Source organism: Hypomesus nipponensis, chromosome 27 (assembly GCF_054491055.1).
Source record: "Hypomesus nipponensis isolate SF chromosome 27, ASM5449105v1, whole genome shotgun sequence".
NCBI lineage: Eukaryota > Metazoa > Chordata > Actinopteri > Osmeriformes > Osmeridae > Hypomesus > Hypomesus nipponensis.
The window spans coordinates 13,548,720-13,559,926 of NC_140387.1; the positions used below are offsets into that span (position 1 = coordinate 13,548,720).

Sequence of the window (11,207 nt, forward strand, 5' to 3'; positions counted from 1 at the left end):
AAGCTCTCTATTTACCAGTCGATCTACGTTCCTACCCTCACCTATGGTCACGAACTATGGGTAGTGACCGAAAGAACGAGATCGCGAATACAAGCGGCCGAAATGAGCTTCCTCCGCAGGGTGTCCGGGCTCTCCCTTAGAGATAGGGTGAGAAGCTCGGTCATCCGGGAGGGGCTCAGAGTAGAACCGCTGCTCCTCCGCGTCGAGAGGAGCCAGCTGAGGTGGCTCGGGCATCTGATTAGGATGCCTCCTGGACGCCTCCCTGGTGAGGTGTTCCGGGCACGTCCCACTGGGAAGAGGCCCCGGGGAAGACCCAGGACACGCTGGAGGGACTATGTCACTCGGCTGGCCTGGGAACGCCTCGGGGTCCCCCAGGAAGAGGTGGTGGAAGTGGCCGGGGAGAGGGAAGCCTGGGCCTCCCTGCTTAGGTCGTTGCCCCCGCGACCCGATCCCCGGACAAGCGGCAGATGACGACGACGACGACGATACGTCTCTTCACAAATCTCTTTTTCCAATGTTGGTGATGTGGATAACTTAAATCTTCCTTGAAAGATTTGAAGCAATTTGGTCTGATAGTTTTTCTGTTTACAACAGTGTCTGGAGAGAGATCAGTGGCCAACTTGCCAGTGTTTCAAAGTAAGTGGGGTTAAACATGTATGTGTATAATGTAAATATTCTTACAATGCTGTATTTTATGCTCACAACCTAAAATACTGTACAAATCAGAGAACTGTTTCTATATATTTGTGTTTATCACAATATGTCAAAACATGTGAAGGGTGGAGACCACCTGCCGACACAATTGTTTTCAACAGTTATTCAATGTATCCAAATTTAGTGGCTTTTTTGTACACTTTAAAAAAGGTTCCAGTCAGTCCTCATCACTGGGCCCTACTGCTCGCCAGTTTGAGGGTAAATATAATTTGTTGTGCATGTCACTTACGGACCTTTGTTCAAAATTAAGCGAGATCCCACTACATGTTACCACAGGCCAGCTACATTGTTTTACTTTTATTTATTGTGTAGTATCAGTCTCTTTGGTTGCATGTTTGATTCAAATTAGTTAACAGCTTGAGATACTTAACAATCCAATTACTTGGTTGGAACTAACTGTTGTAGACTTAAATATACTTATAACAAATGGGTTTCTATTGCGTGTTTCCTTTTTTTGACAACTTTCACACAACCTTATGTTTTTAGATTTCCAACGACTGATTCTTCAGCATCAGAGGGAAATGGCATAGTAAGTGAGGGAGTTGCGCTACCAGACAACACTAAACCGTAACCTCTTACTACAGCTGACCAATGGGACACATTTGGACATGGCTCTGCCAGAGGACGTTCTACTTCCTCTGAAAGATCGGCTAATGCTGGAAGACCTCGAACAAAGGCATGCTCAAGATGTTGAACTTCAAGAGAAACTGGTAAGCACCAATATATATGGTATTGTGCTAACATCGTACAGTAAACTAAAGCATTTGTCCATGATTGGGCATGGTGAACAACTTTCATAGGTATTTTATTTACCAAAAGCCTAAGGTCGGTCGATCTGTGATGAATACATTTTTGCAACCCCCTCATGTATAATTGCTTTTCTCTGCACTCTGTATGATATTACTGTATGATTTAAGTGCAGACTCTACGAGTATTGTACACTATTTCATACAATATGTACAACAAAAGTAATAGTAAATGACTGTGAAAATGGTTTAATTCTCTTTAATAAACTATATTCATATGTGAAAATAATTGTACAGGTCAGGTTTTTGGATGCAAAGTGAAGAGGATGTTCTCCTGCATGTTCAGCAATGATTTAACAAAGCTCTGCAACTGGACCGGCTTGGGCCAGAAGATTGCATTCAAGGGTCTCATTTTAAAGAACATTGTCCATAGTAAGTTTGAAAACAGCCATTTATTATTTGTATCTTGGCCCCAGAAGGAATCGGATGGGTGACTATTTGAATTCCGCAAGGGAGCATTTAGTCTCTGTTTGAGTCACACTGTATTAAACAATCTTCCATGATTTCAGGAGCAATTAGAAAGAACCCAGGGACCAGAGATGCAACAGAAGGGAGTCTACAGGAAATTGCATCCAAGTTTATGAAGGGAGCTGCAGACATGGATGGGGGAAGAAGATACAGACAGAAGACTGTGTAGCACACTTCTATACCAACTACTTAATCTTTTGAAAGGTGTAGATATGTTCACAATTTGTTTGCACTATGTTCACTTGTATTTTTTGCACTATTTGTTTTTTTAATACGATTTGTATTTTTATATTGTATATTATGGGCATTTTACATTTCATATTCTTAATTTTTATTCTAAATTGTACATACTTTAGCCGTTATTAGTGAGACTTTGTACCTTTAGTATAGGTAGACCACATATTTAAGTTAATATTATAGGCTATATGTTGAAAAGTGATGTTGTATTCTGTGCCGTATTAGAATAACTATATTTAGAATATCATTTATTGGTTTGTATATCCATATTGAAGTTCCTCCATGTAAAAAGTCATCTGTTTCTAAATAAATTTGTAAAGCTTTTATTCTTGATTATGGTGTAGCAGCCTACGTTATTTGTAGAGAATGTAGAGATTTGAATATGAGCGATAGCCCGATGGTGGGCCTTCAGCAAGCTGCAGCCAGCGGACCAGTAGCGGACTTCTGTCGGTAAAGAGTAGGCTGCCACTGGTGGGCCGCTGGTAAAACAATGAGCAAAACACCAGCCAGCCGTTGGTGGCGCCCGCTGATGGCCCGTCGGTCACATGCTAGCTGGGATGTTTACTTAGTGCAGTCGCGACTCCGTCACTTGCTTTCCATGTGAAATCAATGGCATGCTTCACTTCATCGCGCTGTTGTTCCGTGTATTGACAACATTTCTGTGTATTTGACAATGTTTGCCCCGTGGCGAATTGCTGTAATATAGTGCTCGCTACATATACAATTATGAAATGAATTGATTTCAAAAGATACTGCAAAGAAACACTCAGCCATACACGAAATTGCAGAGGAAACAAATAGACACATGTTATATTTCAAAGGGTTAGTGTAGGCTATTTTGATCGTATTGTCTGGGTTAGCCCCTTACGGAAGGAAAATATATTGCAGTATATTGGAAAATATAATGTGATACATTAGGCAATGATATGACCTCACTTCTTTTATGGTGGCTTGGTTGACGACTTTGATTGGCTGTTCCAGTCAAAAGTGTAGAAAATCAAAAAAACGTGATGTCTTTTGTGATATTAACTACTTACTAACCGAGACTGAGGTCATGCCGAGAAATATCAAACTGAGGCTGGAACGTATCGGCAAAGCCGAGGTTTGATATTTCCCGGCATGACCGAACGGTCGAGGTTAGTAAGTAGTTTATTATATGGCATTTTTAGCTTCTTTTCATTTTGTAAACAAAAATAAATGGTACCTCTAGGCTAATTGTAGCTAGCTCTCAAGTCTTCTCACGCTGTGTTTCATGTGTTGCCTAGCAACTCATTACTTTTGATAGAAAGCAGACAACATGGTTCTGCTAAAATGGCTTTAATTTCAACACAAAATAACGACACAAGTGTTTACACAAGGGTCTAGTCTTCATCCTCACTTTCGATGACAAATCTTTTCAGCATCATCTTGATAGTAAAACTCAGCAGCTGTCTCCTTGCTCATTTTGAAGATGACGTCAGAGGGCAATACGGAGCCATATTGACCGCTGAGGAGGGCAATACGCGTCTGGCATGACTACCCATTAGCCAATCAGAAAGCTCGTACCGTCATTGCCATATAATAAATATATATATATATATATATATATATATATATACAAACGAAAATAACGGATTGATCTGTTGAGCTAGCATGCCCATAGTTGTTTTGTTTGTTTGAGAGAAACGAGTTGTCACGCGTTGCACACAACACACACGCGTACAGACATAGTCTACCAAGTAGTGGCAGTTCTAGACACATTTTACTGGAGGGGCTAAGGGGGGGCAGAAAGCTTGTACCGTCGTTGCCATATAATAAATGTCCATATATGGGATTTAATATTTATATTGTATGGAAATATATGGGATAATATATTGATGATAAATACATAACAAATATATTATAAACTATAATATATATTTATGTAATATATTGCAATATATTGCAGAATACAGCAATGATTGCCGTTTTCCATATATTGCAATATAGAATATAGAACGCCGGTCATTATCGGCCTCCGCTTCGCGTCGGGGTGCTGTTCGCCCTGTCGGGGCTTATTTTCCCGATAATGACCGGCATTCTATACATTATCCCTTACACACATAATTGCATATATTTTGGAATATATAACCACATATATTATATATGCATGTTCCATATATTGCAATATATGGAAAACGGCATTAATTGCTGTATTCTGCAATATATTGCAATATATTACATGAAAATCTATTATCGTTAATAATATATTAGTAATATATTTATCATCAATATATTATCCCATGTATTTCCATATATAATACATTGGTCTATGTAATGGAAAATAATATATTACAATATATTAAAATGTATTTCAAATTATATATTGGTAAATATATTTTCTTTCCGTAAGGGGCAGCGACGTTCTTAGTATGAATTTGTAATATGTGGTGCCAGAAGGAGCTGTGATGTCGTGGAAAATACGACCTCGAAACAACCCCAAATAAGTGATTATCAGCCTACATTCGGTTAGTGTCTATAGGAACCAGTTGTTTTAGAAGAAGCGAAAACAAGATGTTTACCTGAAGGCAAACGTAGTAAATAAATATGTAACAATTTAGCAATTTTTTCATGAGCCAGAATAGCTCGCAGTGTAAAGCAATGGACTTTCGTGTTTTTGCTGTACTGTGATCAAATCCCAGTTCATGTGAGCCTGCAAATGTTGTATTTTGTCATGAATGGATGTAATGTAGTGCGCACTTGTTGATTGTGATTTATAGAGCGCAGGACCTAGCCTGGTCCTAACCAGACTCTTGTACATTTCATTTGTACAGAGTCTGGCCTCGCTTCATTGACAAGCGTTGACTTCCTTGTAGGCGGGTACTCTGTTGAAGTTAAAAACTAATTTGGATCTGCCCAGAGCCACTCTGATCTGCCATAACCAATCACTAGTGTTCGCCTTAGCCAATTCCTTCACCACTACTATAACAGAGCTAGCTGCCGTAGCTGGAAAATCTAATTGTAGCCGAACCCTGTGGGGAGGAGGGCCACAACATCATCGCCACCAACAAAACTCAGCAAAACTTGTTCTTGCTCTGGCTTTAGTTTATAGATATTCGGCAGTGTTGCCACAACAGACCGAATGGCTTCACTCACAACTTTCTCCACCGCCATTATGGAACTACAACACAAACTAGCGCACAACATCAACGTCATCATTCTCAGCCACTCCCTCTGTTCGCTGATTCGCCGGTAAAAAATCAACCTGCACAACTTGACTTACGTACCGAATGGCCAGACCGAATACAGAAGCAAAATCCAAATTGAGCGGAAGTACGTAGGAGGGCAGAGCCAGGCTACGCAGGACCTGGCGTACGACCGGTTTTATGCATGTGAATATTTCTGTGCGAGGGTACTTTTCAAGTTTTGGCCGTACGCCATTTTCTGGTATGAAAGCTACACAATCTTTTATACATGAGGCCCCAGGTTCATTAGTTAGGTCCATCGTCGTGTTCAAAACTACAGTCAGATTTAACGAGATGGCTAGCTATAGAGGGTTTTCACCGACGTCACATTCTGGGCGGTAACCCGGATGCGCGGCCGTATTAGAGGCACTCGTTGTAAACACCTGAACGGAGTACAACCAAAGAACGTATATTCTATACTCTTTGATACAACTGTAGCCATGTCTAAACGACCGAAATGGTCATCAAAACGCACAAAAGGCATATAGGGAAGGACTTGGACCACAAGAAAAGGGTCGATATTTTGAGAAATTAGGATTTATTGGTGGTGCAGATCCCTACCAGTTAGCTCCCTCTACTTGGATCCATGACGACCCGGTGATTCTGCCTTCAGTTGGATATCCCGATATTGTTAACTACCTGGTTTTCTCGCCGAACCCATACACATGCAGTAGTTTGATATGAATTATATTATGTCAATGTCAGCTTTACAGTAAAATAAGCACAAAAAAAAAAAAAGCAGTAGGCTAATTGTTTTTACTATTTACTTTTAAAAATATTATCATTACAATAGAACATTTGTTATGAGCCGCTGAAATAAACATTTCACAATACCTGACAAGAAATGTGCCGAACAAATACGGATGTTGTCCAGATTCTTCCCTCGTAGATCTTGGTTGAGCTTTGCCAACCACAACCTCCTTTAATCAGATAATCTCTGGCATTCCTCTCCCTGGTTTTTAATAACTTTTGTAAGTCGATAATATACCAAATATTTTTCTCGTTCTGTCCTATTGGTACAACCTGAAACACGGCAATAATTCAACATTTTCCTTGACGACGTTCGGGATGTACTTCAGTGCCAGTGCTTTGTTGTGATGTTGAGTGCCTCCAAGATGGCGACTTCTGGTCCGATGACGCGTCATGAAAACCCTCTATATGGAAAGAAAACATCCAAGGTAGGTAGAGGTAGCTACATTTAGCCAGCTATATACAGTACCAGTCAAAAGTTTGGACACATTTTCCCAATGTAGCTTAATCATATGTTATGCAAACCACAAAACATGTTTCTTACTTATCCACTTTGTTGATGGAACTTAGGTTTCCACAGCGGTAAATCCAACATTTAATTATAAAAATGGCAGACGTAGCAGTGTGAGTGATTAGGTGCGTTCGACTTCATACAGCGCCGGCGGCGCTGACAGTCGGCTGACTTGAAACAGTGAATGCTGGTTAAGGTGCCAGTATGGTACTCCGACTCCGTTACGGATGGGCGGGCCGCCGGATAGGACGGATTAATTTGCATTTCTGTTGCCTTTATGGTTCTCCGAAGGCTGGGGGTGCTGAAAACAATTCACCGCCAGAACAGTAGGTGGAGAAGCGTTTTTTTTTCGAAAACACGTTGTTTTGTTGCGTCTTTGTAAGTTAGAAATCGTCGTTGTTTATCTCCCACTTCTCATCACACGTGTGACACTCTTACCAGCTGTCACTAGTCAGACGATGAGTGCAGCAGGTGCAGTCACATAATATTATATTAAAGACAAACTCAAGGCCCGCCACGTCATTTTATGTGGCCCGCGGAAGATTAATGGGCTATTGAAATAAGTCTACGCTGCTTTACAGCGTGCATTGACCATAAACGACATCTCTCACCATGCATTTCAATTGTGTTACGGCGAAGTGACGACATCCCGCCTCTAGAAAGCAGTGTATGCACATCAGTGTTAAACGCAAAGTTTAACTGGGTGAAGGCGAGCATGGTTTGAATGACAGCACTCCAATGCAGCCGGTTCTGCGAACGTACCCCATGTGCATTTTCAGCCAAGGTCCTCGGGCATTCAACCCAAGTTGGTATCGCTCTCGAACTTGGTTAGAGTACTCAGCCAAGCTAGCATGTTTCTGCTTCCCTTATCGACAATTTGGAGCCAGCAATGATGAAGACATCACCTTCATTAGACAAGGTTTTACCCATTGGAAAACGGCAATGTTTATTTTACATAAAGCTCAAAAAGCTATTCTGCGTTCAGATGAAGGGTAAAACAAGTTTTGCTCTTGCGCTATGCGCGCTTGCATTTTGTCACCAAACACTGAGAAAAATTGCTAATTTATCCTCCAAGAAAAACAGCAGATTGTCCAAGAATTAAAAGGCGGACTTCAATTGCAGCTAAATATGCCCTATGTTCACAAAAGCTACAACAAAAACACCATGTTTTTACATCGTTACTGACGTTACATCGTAGTTACAACTGGCCCTTTGACGGCAACCATGCTGATGTGGCCCTCGGTGAAAATGGGTTTGACACCCCTGCGATATAGACAAGGCTCTGGTTTTGTGAATTCATTTCTCCACCAAGTGTATAATCCAATGTGAAAAATGATAAACAAAAAGACTGATATAATTGGAAACAAAAAGATCCATACAAACTGTATGTACAGTCAAAACTACAATGTACTACTCTAGGTCACTAAACTGTGGCAGTCAGTGCACAGACAACAAACTCACGTTTCTGAATTCGCTAGAGTAGAGCATAAACTAGCTCACAATAAAATTTCTCTCCAAGAAGTTCTCATCACAGACGTCTTTCAAAAAGACGACCTTAGAGAAAACGCCTTTCTGTCGAAGTCGGAAATGATGTCGTTTGGAAATGATGTCGTAGCGGACCAATCACGGCCAAGGGGTATCCGTCGCGTACAGCACGGCACGACGGATCGACAGGAATTTAAACGGTGCACGGGAAAGGTCGAGGGCGTTTCAGGGCATTCCAACTATGCGTAGGCCCTTCCCATGTGTCCGTAATCGTATAGTACGGAGTAGCATATAACGGCCTTTAGACTTTTTGTCCAAAAAAGTCACTGTGACGTATCCATCAAAGTACCGTGAGATAGATTCGAGAACTGCCAACTCTGTAGCCGAGCGCATTTTCTCAAGAGCAACTGCATGGGTTCTAATGACAGCACAGCTATTTCATGATTGGCTAGACTCACACACGACAACTTTGACACGTGTTTTGTATTTATTCTGACACCTTCGGTTTCGCCAATGCTCAAATCCGGACCAAACAGTAGAATTAAAGATCCTGTAAAGGAAATTCCATGATTTGCTTCTCAGTACATTATATACGTGTGAAATTAGTTCCTGAAAGCATGTGCAAAGCGCAAAAACTTTGTCACACTGAAATGTGAAGTTAGACCATAGAACAGTTTCTCCACGAGAAGCAGGAATGTCCGACTTCACAGAGCCGTTTTTGACTCCTCCCCGACTGCAGAGAAGCATGTACCTGCAGAGCCAGAGAGCTGCAGTGTCAGGACCGCAGTTTCAGGACTGCATTTCTAGGACCCTCGTTTTATCTGACAGCGCCACCTAGCGAATTGGACAACCATGGACCGGAATAAGATCATAAAAATGTTCCTGCAGTAATGAATGTAGGTTACGGCTCAACATGAAATTATAGGAAGAAGAAGAAGAGGAAGTGATGTAGGCTAGCTTGTTTCATAACAAAATGGACGACAATCAGAGTGTAAGTAGCTAATTTGAATCACGTGTGGTTATGCATAAATCAAGTCTGGTGTCTTGAATTGGAAAATAAAGTTAATGTTAGCTAGCTAACTTCAACTTTGCTGTCAAAATCATTTCACAACACTGGAGTGGTTTTATACATAATCACATGTGATTCACAGGAGCTACTTTTACCTATGAACTACACTGATTGCCAAACATACAACTGTTAACAACCAAGTTGAAGACTTGAGAGAGTATTGTTGGTGAGAAATACTGCTTTGGTCGCACTCTTTTTTGTCTTTTGGTGGTCGCGAAAATCCAGAAATCCTTCAAAATGTTGCTCTCAATAGTGGTTGATGGGGTGGAGGAAATAATGAAGCATTGGATGGAGCGATGCAGGTGTATTTGGTGGAGGGGTGGATGGATGTACTGCAATTGTTATTGTATATTATTGTATTTACATATTAAATATCTGAATAATCAAATTCCCCAGTTTTCCTTGTTCCTTGCCTCTTTTAAACAACTAAAATAGCCTATCTTGTTGCGATCTACTGACACGTACTATATTTCGTCATCCAAATCGCTAGGTGGCGCTGTCAGATAAAACAAGGGTCCTAGAACTGCGGTCCTGAAACTGCAGCTCTCCGGCTCTGCAGGTTCATACTATTGCGACGGCAAGCGGCAGCGGCAACACTCACCGGTTGTTTCATGTAGCCACAGTCGATGTCGAACGCACCTAATAGGTGCATTTGACATGGACTGACTTCATGCAGCGCCGCAGCCGGCTGCAGGCGGCTGACTTGAAACAGTGAATTCTGGTTAGACTTTTTGTTTGACTTGAGACGGCGCCGAGGCTAGGTCACTGTGACGTAGCCATCAAAGTACCGTGAGATCGATTTGAGAACTGCCGGCTGCATAGCCGAGTGCATTTTCTCAAGAGCAACTGACGACACAGCTATTTCATGATTGGACAAACTGTGTTTTGTAATTATTCTGACACCTTCAGTTTCGCCAATGCTCAAATCCGGACCAAACTGTTTAATTCAATAAAAAATGTGTTGAAGAAAGGGTTTTAGTCTGCCTCTTCACTAACGGAAAGACTACGTTTAATTATAAATAAAGTCAAGTGAGCAAACAGCGCTTGATCGGCCATGACTGACGTCAATGCAGCAAACCACAAGAAGCAGGAATGTCTGACTTTAAGGTGGCGTTTTTAACCCCTCCCCGACTGCAAGTGACAACTCTCGCCGGTCGTTTCATGCAGCCGCAGTCAATGTCGAACCCACGTATTGTCAGCGCCTGGAAGCACCGCCTTTTTGGGGTGTGCTTGCCTTCGGCAGCACAAACCATTGTTATCTCACATATATATTTATTTATTTTTGCCCCCCTAAGGCTCAGTCAATATTTGGACTACATACACAACGCCTGTGTCAAAATATTTGTCTTGGTCTCGATTGCGTCGGTAGTATTTGGATTTACGTTCCGTTGCACAGTTAAGGAGGTTACAATTTTTTTTTGTGGGGACAAAGTGCCTTTTGTCGACAAAGGGTAACCTGTGCCAGCTACGTCAACACACGTTAGCAACGACGCATGGATACAGCGTGATAGACTTTCTAGCTCGCAAATTGGAGCTTGGATTACGAGTGAAAAATACCACCCCTCTAAAAATCACAACCATTTGGCTTTGTAGAGAAAGCGATTTCGAGTGGAACTGTAATCTCGCATTTTTGATTTAGGTTGTGACAGTCTTTGAAATTTGAGCGAGTGCAGGTCGCCCGTGAGACCGCCTCGTCTTTTAGGCGGCAGCCATGCTAGAAAATGTCATAGTAGTATTTTTTGTAGCTAATTTTATAGTTCAATTTTACATGAAAAAACAGAAATAGGGGAAATGTTATGACGATATGATTATTGTGAAAACAGCCAGGTAGTGAGATTTTTACATATGTTGCTGTAAAAACGTTGATTTGTTTGCTACGTGAGAGCCTGTCAGCCTCCATTGACGATTGTGGAAGCAACAACAGTGAGGATTGCGGAACAAACAAAACCATCGTTCTCAGTTAA

General features: G+C 41.5%; 1 long non-coding RNA gene across 1 annotated transcript; it reads left to right on the forward strand.

The window, feature by feature from the left end:
- The first annotated feature begins 1,222 nt into the window (after window positions 1-1,222).
- Window positions 1,223-2,499, forward strand: LOC146220856 (uncharacterized). The gene is made up of 3 exons (XR_014750830.1): window positions 1,223-1,424; window positions 1,758-1,892; window positions 2,030-2,499. It is a non-coding gene; the product is annotated as an uncharacterized LOC146220856 (long non-coding RNA).
- Window positions 2,500-11,207: the final 8,708 nt, after the last annotated feature.